A 12,937-nucleotide genomic window follows, 5' to 3' on the forward strand; every position below is an offset into this window, starting at 1 on the left:
TATTTGTGTATAGAGTTTTGCAAAAATAGCCAATAGATACAAAAATTGTGCTTAATCCAACAGAATTTTTTTTTAATTCTTTTTGAAGCTGAAGAGATGTTTTTTCATTGTAGCACTGCGTTGCCATCTGCTGGAAGTAGTTACACATCCATCAACTTACAAGCTTTTGAAACTTTACTTCCCACTGTAGTCAACATCAACTATTGTGTTACAAGCACCAGTTATGTCTGACATAAACTTAATAAAAAAGTTGAAGTAAAGTCCCTGATGATAGGTTTAAGATTTGCGATTTTTATAAAAGCAGACAGTGTGATTAAATAGACTCAGATAGATTTACAGTATAATATTCTGAAAAATAGCCTGCTGCAGATTGGGAATTTAGTTACAGACAGTTTTAAGATCATTGCTTTTCCAGTTGAGACAGTTTATTATCAAATAATGAATCATAGTCGGCTAACACTATCCTGTAACTTAAGCCAAATATTGTCAGACTATACTCATGAGCACAGATCTTACATTACCTAAAGTCTTTAAACTGTTAAATTATCAGTCAGCCCAAAGAAAGAAAATTTAAATATATAATTAATTCTAATACTATTATAATAGTTATGCCAGTGATGTCTGTTTATACATATCTGTATGCTGTTGTATATTCTTAATCAAACACAATAGAAAAGGAATCTCAGATCTGCAAAAGCTATTTAAGATTAAAATATTTAGAAATACTTTGGTGGAATTTGATAAAACTTTAAACATAAATGGACCACAACCACAGTTCTTCATTTCTTAAAGTAACCTTAAATTTTGAGATACTCAGAAATGTATATATATTCATGCGTATTTCCCAGTAAAAAAAAAAAGCTTATGCAGAGCACTGTATAAAATATTTATCAAATCGAATTACAAAAATACTGAAAATAGCTAAAGAAGCCATTTTCTTCCTGTTAAAACTTAAATTCATAGAATGAGACTTTTTTCATCAATAAAAGCTTTCAGGCAGACAAAACCACACAAAGCAGCATCAGGAGAACCTATCCATAGTTCCTGGTCTCATACTCCTTTATGTTTCATTCAGGATTAATGGCCGTTTGGTGTGTCTGCATAAAGAGATAAGCTCTGCAGCCAACACTGAGGCAGAAACCCTCCTGTATGCTGCCACCATATCTTTTAGACTGAGGTGTTCTCTCAAGTCTGGACCTTCTTGTCATACTGTAATACTCTGTGTGCTTTGACAAACTACTAAAACAGTTTTTTCACACACCCACATTTTCTCTTTAAATTCTTACAGTATGAAACAGTTTCTTAGATCAGCTTTTAAAGCTCTGTTTCACTTTAAAACTCTGTGAAGTGTGTCTGTAATAAATAGGCTATTTTATTAAAAAGATAATTAATGTAGTTTTTTTTTAAATAAGGTGGTGACCAGATTTAATGAAAGTGTGCCTTCTTGTGGCCATAAGAAAAGATGCAGTCTGAGCTCAGTGTTCAGCTGAATAAAGTTTTCAAGCAAAGTTTGGAGCACATCAAGTCAGCTCTCAGAGTACAGCATAGTTAAACATTAATTGTCCATTGTCTGTTGTGGCTTATCTTTGCAGGTTTTCAGGGGGCAATCACATGTATCTAGCTGTTGATTGGACCAAAAAACAACTATTGGATATTGTGGTAGCAGGCAGATTGAGGTTGATGTCTCCGCCAAATAAATAAAGTAATTTACCGCTCTGTATTTCTGATGCACAGTGTTTACACCCTGTACTGCATCATCAAATAGGAGGAGTTTCAACTGTGTGCGGTTGACGCCCTTTGTTGTAAAACAACTTTAGCAAAACATAGCATGCAATACAAAGTGAAAATGCAGATATAGATATGCACATTATATTTCTTTTTAATGTTGTTTTATTTCTCTGAAACGAGTGGAAAAAGTTGTGGCTACCTAGGTCTGCCTAGATTTTGTCTAAAAAGTGACAAATTCAGAGGTGTCTACAGAATCCAATTAGGTATTTATAGGACTTAAGAATATTTTGTAAAAAAAAAACACAGAGGAGTTGATGGTTTTCTCAGTGGCTTCAAAGAACCCAGGTTTTGAAAAACTAGCCCAAATCTTTGCCCTTTTGGTGCCAAGCTTTAAGTTTGTATGAAGAACTATGCCAAATCTCTGTCTATGTTTTGTAAAACATTTTTTTATGTTTTACTTTTGTCCAAAGAACCCTCAAAACAAGCTCTACTTGTTTAGTCAATATATTATGTCCTGAACATTAGCTTTAAAACCTGCACAGTCTGAGATGGAGTTTCCTGAATTTTTTTCCCTCTATGTCAGCAGCATATGCTATGATTTTTTTTGTGCTTGATTTTTCTGGTACATGCATGCCTGTTAAAACTTGGCATCAGTCTTATGTGTATCTGTCTTGTAAATAATATTCCTCACTGTAGATGGAAAAACTAAGATTGTTTGCAAATTACATTTTCACCTTTCTCTAAGGTTATTGCTGAGGTCTGAACAACTTGGCAGTGAGTTAAAGCCTGCCCACCAAAACTAAGTCTAAAAGAATGCTTTTATAGATGTAGCCACACCTGTTGTTGAGTTCAGTGAAGTTCACGTGTAGCAATGAATGGCTGTTTTATTTCTTTAATAAATAATGACCGTAAGAAATATTTTAAACTATTCTGCACTCAAGGCTTAAATGCTTTTTGAAGCTGGGGGGGAAAAAAGTTTTTTTTTTTTTTATTATCTTCAGACAGGTAAAAAAAAAAAACATAGACCTTTAACCTTTTCAATTTGAGTTTCATTTTTTAGGACTTCAAGCTGTTTGAAATCCAATATTTTTGAAGTTCATTCATATTTGTGATATTCAAAAATTAAAAACACCAAAAAAAATTGTAATGATAGTTTTACAGAAAGGTAGAAGTTGACCCAGATAGATTTAAAACCGTCTGCTCCAGCACTATCACTTTATAATCTGATAACAGTCTCTGAAGTGTTTGTCTTTGCATACCATTTCAAGAACAATGAGCAGTGAGCTTATAGCAACAATTACTAACAACATTTACTTTTTTCTCAGAAGTTGAACACGTATCCGCATGCTCGCATTTGTTTTGCGACAATTATAGAAATACTGTAATGTCCAGCACTCTTATTTCCAACAACAATACAGAAGCTTTGTTATTAAGGCACAGCTGCTACTTAACTACAAATGGTTCCTGGTTAGTGAAAGGAAAGTAATAGGACAACTTTGTCAAACATACAAACATTATAAGCTGGCTTCACTGTTTTGAGGATTAACTGGAATATAACACCATTCCATGGTCAGTTGACCTATCGTTAATGGGTTTCACATGGGAAAGCCTCTTCCTGCTGATTCACCTCCATCCTGTGATTCCAGTCAAACTGGATGTGCTGTTTAAAAGAAAACACTGGAAAAAGAAAGCAAACCAGAAAAATAAAACACAAAACACGACTTACGCTAATAATTTAGGAATACCTTCAAAGAGGTATTCTTAAATTACTAAAAGTGTGTTTTGCTACAATCACAGCCTACATGGTGCCCTTAGTTACTCCTTTGGCTTTACTATTTCCATTATTTCCCCCTTTTTTGTGAAATAGATCAAACCAGGTATCTAAAAAAATCTTAGAGAGTTTAGATCTCACTGAAATGATACATTAAAGGGTTGCTGTTTATTATTCTCATGATAAAATCTCACACTCCTCCACATTCCATGTATTTACTTAGATTGAGATCTGGTGACAGCTGAGTTCATCTAAAAGCAGTAACCTTATCACGTGTTCATGGTACCAGCGGGAGATGATCTGAGCTTTGTGACACAGTGAAGATGGTCATATATTGACTAGCATGGTCAGCAACAAACAGTGTTTCTCTGTCATATCCTTCCTATCATTATAGGAAATTGCACTTGATGTGCATTCATACATTTTATTCAACACATTTTGGTTGTATCCATTTGTTATTACAGCTACAGGATCTGCATTTTTTCCACTCCTGATCCAATCCCAACCTTATTACAAATACATAGTTAGGTCCAAATTAATAAAAATATTATTTGAGTAATAACATTGTAAAGATTTCTTACTCCTAGTTTAGTAAAATATCAGGCTACTCTACCCATCATGGGTGACTTCACTGAATGTAGAAATGACTTATTATAACCAAAAATGCACTTGAGCAATAGACATGTGCATGTAAGACATCATATGAACACAAGATTTGCTTTTTTGCTGTTTTTTTCCATCCATGGAGAAATCGGGATATTAAGTCAATATATATTAGGAAAATATACATTACCCCCTTTAAATAATGATATCATGGGTTTTATTTCAAAAAAGAAAAATTAGAGAAGGGTTTCTTCTGTATCTTATTAATGTATATTTTTGGTAAACTTTATTACATATTTTTTGAATAACACATCAGATGAAATTAATAGTTACTCGATACCCAAGTAGACCTTTTACCAAATTGTCTTTTTTTTATGCTTGATAACTTTGTTATACTTAACCAAAAGACGTCATGGATATTCAACATGTTTATGACAACAGTATGTTCGGAGCTTCGTAAGAAATAGTTTCGATTTAAAGGAAACTACACACCTCTTTCAAATATTGTTTGCCTTTGATTACAGGAACTTATGCTCAGGTGAATTAGGTGTGGCTGTTTTCATTTCTGTAGGTTTCTGAATGCACTTAAAAACAGGAATTGTTTTAAATCATACTGATGGCATATGTGAATGTCCCTGTTATGCTGGCCCAACCAAAATACATCGGAAAAAGATGTCAGAGCCACCTCAGCTGACTCCTCTCGATGTGGAGGAGAAGCGGCTCTGCTCTGAGCCTCTCACTCCTCGTCCTATCTCTAACCTAGTGCCTGCCCACCCTGCGGTTAAAGCCACTGGTATCCAGGGTCTAGTTTATTCTCTCATTATACAGACTTCATGATCATAGGTTAGGGTATTATGAAGTTGTGGAGAAAATGACAGAGGCGATTGTTGCAAGAAAGGTTCAAATGTATTTTACATCCGCAAACGAAGAGACAGAGCTCTGACTGGGGCAAGCCCAGCACACACGTTTATACTGTACAAATTTCAACACACTGACTCTCTCTTGGGACCATCCCACCCCTACATAAAGAACTTTCTCACACTTGAACATTGGAGAAAAACAATTTTATTTCCTCAAGGACATACATTTTTCATTTGACAGATAAACACTTCAGAACAGGTTTCTTCTGTTCACACATGAGGGAGGCCCTGTGAACTCATTCTTTATCTCTCATGACTTTCCCTTCATCCTTGTCTAGAGTGAGGAGGCAACTGTTTTCTGTCACCCCTACCTTAAACATTCTAGCATAGAGACTGGTACAATACTTCTCTACAATCACTCCATTTGGGCAGAAAAAAGGCACACTCAAAATATTTCATCTCACAATTAGGCAGAGGAAAACCACAGTAGACCAACCAGTAAATTGAGAGCCTTGCCCTTTTGCTCAGTTCTGTCTTCATCACAACAGAGCATCTGGATTCACAGCAGGGAGAACAGTTCATGGTGGGGGTGTGATGGGTCATTTATGATGTTAGGTGCTCGGGACATGCACCGCTGTGATGAAATGTCTTTTATGGAGGGAAGAGGAGCCCAGATGATCTTCTCTGCTGTTCTCAACACTCTTCTTCCAGTCTGTGGTGCTGCAGCATCTAGACCACACAGTGAGACAGCTGGTCAGAATGTTCTCTTTTGTGCTTCTGTAGAAGGTCATGAGGATCTGTGGGGGCAGGTGGGTTCTCCTATCCTCCTCAGGAAGTACAGGAAGCTTTTGTGCCCTTTTGACCAGTGAGGTGGTGTTTACAGTCCAGGTAAGGTTGTCTGTGAAATCCTCTTACTCCTGCTTACAACATTGTTTTAAGTTTCTGCTATGACTTTATTATGCACTGTACCTGCTACTGTAATTTATTATTGGTGCAGCCATATCTTAAGAAACAAAGACAAAAGCTCAGTTAGTCTTTATAGCCGGGGTAACACAAGCATGTTGCTGGTGGGCATGAATACTGTAGTCTAACCTAAACATAAAAACAATTGTATCCTTATTTTACATCTGAAAAATGTAATCTATGCCCGTTTGTAACCAGTGTTAATTAGACAAAATGTCATGTTGCATATTGCCGAGGCATCTTCTGTTGTTTTGGTTTTGCCTAGTAAATACTATGTATGGTCTATGATGGATTACCATATTTCACTTTGCAACTGCTAATTCTACATAATAGTTTTAATTTCTGAAACAAGAGTTAAGGTATGTTATTTTTTTCATAAAGAAAACATGATTCTTCCTTTACAATGATGTGTCCATATTTTAGTTTTTCTCAACTACTTTTCCGGAAATGGCATCTTCTACCTGTACAGACTGCTGGGTCCCCATTTAGCTCCGCATTGAAAACCAGGGGTTTGAAAATACCTTCCATTTTCTGCATGTGTGCACACAGTAACCGAAGTGCAAGGTAAAACAAAACAACAAAATTATTTTAGATTATATTGTATAATATAAATATAATTTAACTTTACTGATCTCCCATTGAATAAATTTACCTCTGCATTTAACCCATCCCCTAGGGGAGCAGTGGGCTGCTATCGTACAGTAGGCTCAGATACGATAGGGCTCGAAATCAGAACCTCTGGAGTCCAATCTCTATGCCCCAACCACTAGGCCGCCACTCCCCCTCACAACACTGCTTGACGTTTTTATGCCTGATGCCATTGATGATCTATCCGATGTTTGAACGAGAGTCATTCGCATTTAAGTCAAAGACTTAAGCCAAATGCCAGATCAAGAGTAATACTTAGCTAAAAAAAAAATTAACATGTTAAGAACACAGTAGAACTACAAACAAATCAAACTTCTATTAAATCAAACTTAGGAAGCAACACTGACTGACACTAAATTGTACATGCTGTTGTGCAAATGGAATAGATAACAGGTGGAAATGATTAGCAATTAGAAAGACACTCAATAAAGGACTGGTTCTGCATGTGGGGACTGCAGACCACTTCTTTGTATCTACAGTATACCTTCCGGCTTGTCTTGGTCATGAGACAGACTCTAGAGCCTACACAACTGTCTCAGGTGGTGCAGCTCATCCTGGATGGCACATCAATGAGAGCTGTGGAAAGAAGATTTGCTGTGTCTGTCAGCATTGTGTCCAGAAGCTGGAGGTGCTATTAGGAGACAGGCCAGTACACTGGAAGAAGTGGAGGAGGCCCTAGGAGGGCAAAACCACTCAATAGCAGGACTGCTACCTCCACCTTCTCTCTGCCAGATCCTTGCTAAATGACCTCCTGCAGGCCACAAATGTGCTTGTGTCTGTACTGACACTTAGACACTCCATGAGGATGGAATGAGGGCCCGACGTCCACAGATTGGGATTGTGCACAAAGCCTAACACAGTGCAGGGTGCTTAGCATTTGCCAGAAAAAAACAGGATTAGCAAATTTACCACTGCCGCCCTGTCCTCTTCATAGATGAAAACAGATTTACACTGAGCACATGTGAAAAACATGACAAAATCTGGAGACACCATGGGGAGCAATCTTCTGCCTGCAATATCCTTCAGCATGACTGGTTAAGCTGTGTGTCAGTAATATGTGGTGGCATTTCATTGGAGAGCTGCACAGCCCTCCATGTGCTCGCCAGAGGTAGCATGAGTGCCATTAGCTACCGAGATGATATCCTGAGCCCCCTTGTGAGAGGGTCTTGCTACTGGGAGGGTGAGCCTGTCCATTAGCAAGACCTAAATCCGGTTTACCTGTTTTATGGACATTAGATCAGCCTGTAATGTGTTTTTTTTCCACTTTTTATTTTGTGTGACTCCAAACCCAGGCCTCAATTAATTAATAAATGATATATTTTAATTGACGATTTCTGTGGGATTTTGTTGTCAAATTACATTTTGAACAAAACAAATATTCAATGAAAATATATGATATTAAGAAATATATAAAAATATATAAAAAATATGAAAAAATATAAAAATTTAATTCATTCAAATCTAGGATTGTGTTGTGTAAGATCTGCATGTTACAATGCTAGCTTCCACCCTTAATTTTCAATATAATAGTTGTTCGTTTGAGAGCACTGACAAGTACCTCCTTAAATTATTCAGTTAAAACAAATAGTTAGGAAATGTGTTATGTGCTGTTTAGGTATTGTTCAAAGTAAGCTTTGTGTTCAGTTTGTTTTCTTGAAAAGAGATCACTCGGAAAAACTCTTTAAATAACACGTCATAACTTACAGTATATGTATTAAATAGCCATGAGACATGAAAAATGATTTTTTTTATACAAATTGTAATCTTACTCAGATCAGAGAAGTTGCTTAGGGTTACAGAAGGCAGCTGCTTACCAACCAAGCTCACTTCTCGGGAACTGGCCACGATTAACAGTTAAATAAGTATCTTATACAACTCCAGTCTACAACTCATTTTACATCATATATGTTTGCAGATGAGGACACATTCATGGCTCCAGCCTTGTCAAAATATAGTGGAATCCGCTTATAGTGATCATGTTGGTCCAGAGCCAATTTGAACACGACACGTTGATTACTATATTCAAATTTACCGTTATTTCACTTTATTTTTATGCAGAATATGATCTAAATGCCATTTATGTGGTTTTTCATGAGAAAAATTAAATGAAACAGATATCTTCTGCATTTACTGAATTTTATTACAGTACCATGCAACTTTAATTACAGTATAATGCTCTGTGCGCAGACATAACTCTGGTAGCCTGGTGCCGCCGGTGCATTATTTTTAACAAGTCTGACGTTTGAAACAAACGTTTTCATAGAACAACATAGAAGGTAACTGCATAGGCTACAGAAAATAAAAGCTAGCCTACGTCTGTTTTCTGCTGCACCAAATTAAGAAATCACTTCACATATTTATCCATGGTTCCCTGGATCAGAGTGTTGTCCAACATGGAGTTCACTACTTTTTCAAAATGGTGTAGAAGGTCAAAGTTTTTGAAACCTACATGCAGGAGACCTGTCTTTAAAATGCAAACTGCATTCCTCATCTCAGCTCTGGAAGGGACAACAGTCTCCACATCATCATCCTCCTCCCCCTCCTCACTGAGCGCAACACTGGTAGCCGCACCAAAGCGCTCTTGTACCTCAGAGATGATGCCATCATCTGCATGTGGTCTGACACCTAAGTGCTGTCATCACTTTCGATCCACTTATTACACACGTCAAGGGCGTAGGTTTGATTTGAACTTTGGTAGGGACACTATTGGTCTGGTGTCATTGGTGCTATGCAATATGCATGCCCTTTTTTATGCTGGATGTGAGCATCTGTACTGATAAGAGGAATTCATTGTTAAAAGAGAAAAGCAACATTTTGCTCCATTAATAAAAAAGTTATAAGCTCTACACTCATTAGATGCTGTTTATCAATGTTTGAAGTATCACCGGCTCTGATGAATGTGGGATTAGGAATGTTTTCCACTTTGAAAACGGTTTCATTTGAACCACTAAGAGAGAAGGTAAATACAGTATATTCTTTTGAAGATATAGATATAGATATAGATAGTGAGTTAAACCCCACTCTAATATTTGTACCTACTATTCTCTCTCTGTATCAAGCAAGATAATACATTCATTAAAATATTAACTTCACTATAAAAGTTGAACATCTGGACTGTAGTTACTCTGTGTAGCCCATTTCATGTATTTTATCTGGGGCTGAAAAAAATGAATCATATTAATTGATTATTTCAATAATCGTCAACTAATTTAGTAAGTGATTCCATCATTAACTGGAGTATAGAGACTTTAAAACATACAGTAATATAAATGTAAAATGTGCCTTTCCCCACAGAGCAACCCACTTAGATCAGTTATTATATCAAAATTGTAAAAATAAAAACAAAAAAATGAAAACAGTAATAAGGCTCGGGCACAGCGCGTTGCATTCTGGGTACGCCGCCATATTGGCAGCTAGTTGCTACGGTAAACAAAGACCTAAAACAGCACAGAGAAAGCACAAAGACGAGTAAACAGTTATGTTAAAAGCGAAGAAAGGATGCGGAATATACCGAGACACACTGCAGAGGGAAGCCAGGGACCGTTATCTGCAAAAGATGGGTTTCATAAACGGACTTGATCCCTACGAAGTAGCAAGCAAGGAGTGGTGCGTTGGGGAAGAATTTCTACCGCCGTTTGCGAGGGAGGACATATTTTCCTATCTAGTGTGTGGCGTCAGTGCCTACACACATGAAGAATTTCGCTGCTACAAGTCGCTAGAGGCTTACAAACAGCTGACAGATGGAAAAGTTCACGACATGGAAGTAATCAAACCGAATGAGAACACAGTCATCAGAGCCAAGGTAAGTATGTTCTGTAACTTACCAGAATGAAAATGCCGGGAACACACTCTCATGGACACTGGGATTGAGTTGAAAGTTATATTTGGCCGTCTTACAGCAGCGACCCATGCTAGCCGGCGACTCTTTGTTATGGAGGACATTTGTTTTCCATTGAGACGCCTCCAGGTTGGAAAACGGTAAAAAGACAATCCATTTGGGATTTTTTTCCCCGTCCAGTCACAGCTTGCGCTACTACACCCTACGACACAGCAACGGGTGACCATAACGACAGCAGAGGTAAGATGAAACGGCAAAAAACTAAGCAAACTACTAGCAGAAGAAAGCAAGTCCTTACAGGCGCGAAGTCGAAGTGTAAACAATGGGCTGACCAGCTTTCAATATGGCTGCCGCGCAACGTGTGACGTCATGTGCCCGAGCCTTATATCAACTTAATATCGGTAAAACGGAAACCCTCACATTTTCTTTTTTAGTTGGCTGTGTATGGGAGAATTATCCTGCCATGGCTTACAGCCTTAATTTGCCCATTTTTCCAGCAGTCTTCAGAACTCCTGGCTGACTCAGAATATTTCGTTTTATAAAAGAAAAAAAAAAGATTTTTGTTTTTTAGTCTACATGATATTCATTTTTTTTTTTTTTATTGGGACTAGTTTTGTAGCCTAATATTAATTGTAATAACCGCTGCATTCTAGTGTGAATACATTTTCAATGTTGTGCTCCAAGCACACGCGGACTAGAAATCAACCAATCAGAGAGAGAGAAGGCGGAACTTAAGGCAGAACAACCAATGAGAGTGGAGTTAAACAGCGCAGCACAGTTCCATGCGCTGCTACATGAAAGAGACAGGAGAGACCAGGCAGAGGAGCTGCGAGAGGAACAGAAGCCACTGCTGCAACAACTACTGGTGTAAATTATAAACATGTTGCTCACATCCAATTATTGGTAGGGACAATTAGGTCGGTTCAAAACTTTGGTAGGGACATGTCCCTATGGTCCCTATGCAAACCTACGCCCATGACACACGTATTATTACACAAGGTAGCCTGAGAAATGCCAAGCTTTGCCGCAGCATCTCGTTGGTTTGTTTTGGCAACTCATCATATGCCTCGAGGAGACTACGTTTTTCATTAATAGAAAATCATGACCTTGTTCCAGTCATGGCTTGCAAACTAGTTCTACCTGCCTGGTCATCAACTTTTTACGTTTGCTAGCTAGGCAGAAGGAGATGCCCAGAAAGGAATTATGGGAGTAAAAAATAAAATAACTAGGCTACACGTAATTTTAAAATTATTTTTGCACATGTTTACATTCATATAATGGCCAAAAATGAACACTATAAGGGGATTTCTTAATTGCTATAAATGAATTATTTAAACAGCATTTGTATAGAAATGATTCTGTCCCAAGCCTTTTGAACACTATAAGCGGCTCATTACTATATCCGTGACCACTATAAGTGGATTCCACTGTATTACACTTTGTTCTTCGGTTTAGGAAACCGCTCTCATTCCATTCCCAAATCTTTGCCACGTACAATATTAAGATTATAACTGTATATACCTGGACCGAGGAACTGGTCTAATTAGATGGACTACTGGGGGAAAAAATCAGTTCTAACACGCAACAGGCAGCTAATTAAGGTGTAATAAACTCACACATCATTAATGATAATTATCCTAACCTTATTTAGTCATTCCACTAATGTTTTCAATGAATCTGTGATCAACCTCATTTTCTCTCAAGAAAAGCTGCAGACCTTAATTTAGCTTGATAATTTACACTTGACTTAACATAGTCGTACCAATGTGGTTTATGCACAACACCTGAATTTAAGGCAGCTCTCTCGTTTTAACTCTTACTGGAAGAAATTATTATTCCTGATGTGAAGAAAGTCAGAAAGTAACAGAGTTAAGCGTAGAGCCCATTGGGCTTGGTTTGGCCTTTATAAAACAGACAAAACCAGGATCACTCATCACACTGGTTCAAGCTTTGCGTTTTCTCATCTTGAATTTTTTAATTCCACTTTTGGAAACATACCTCCAAGCATGAGGAGCTAAGCCTAAGTTTTAGCAAATACATTGAAACCCTAAGATGTTATAAACTGTTGATGTTTTCAATGAGGATTTAAAACCTGCACGTTTACCACAATGTACTGGGTTTTCATTTCTACAAAAGCCTACCTTTTTTTATTTTAACATATTTTAACATGGTCATCACTGTTGGTCTTGCATATGCTTCCTGTAATCTACCTTGAAAAGCCTGTTATTCAAGGCACTCATGGTTCTAAACAAATAACATACCTCTCCTTCAACGTGTTTTATTATTAACAACATCCTTCTTGGTTTCGTTTCTTTACTAGAAGAAACTAGATCAGCTTGTATGTTTCTTCCATCCTGTATTTTCAGCCTTGATCCATTTGGAGTGTTCACTAGGTTGCACAGTGGCTGTTTAACATAAAAAGGCTGTAAACGTCACTTGTATGTGCAAACATTTTAACAAACAATACCTTAAGGGTGGGAATTGTTGGTGTCAGAAACAACATTTTGAAAACTGACATGCCACTCA

The sequence above is a fragment of the Cyprinodon tularosa genome, unplaced genomic scaffold (genome assembly GCF_016077235.1).
Source record: "Cyprinodon tularosa strain WSP-4 unplaced genomic scaffold, ASM1607723v1 ctg416, whole genome shotgun sequence".
NCBI classification, from domain to species: Eukaryota; Metazoa; Chordata; class Actinopteri; order Cyprinodontiformes; family Cyprinodontidae; genus Cyprinodon; species Cyprinodon tularosa.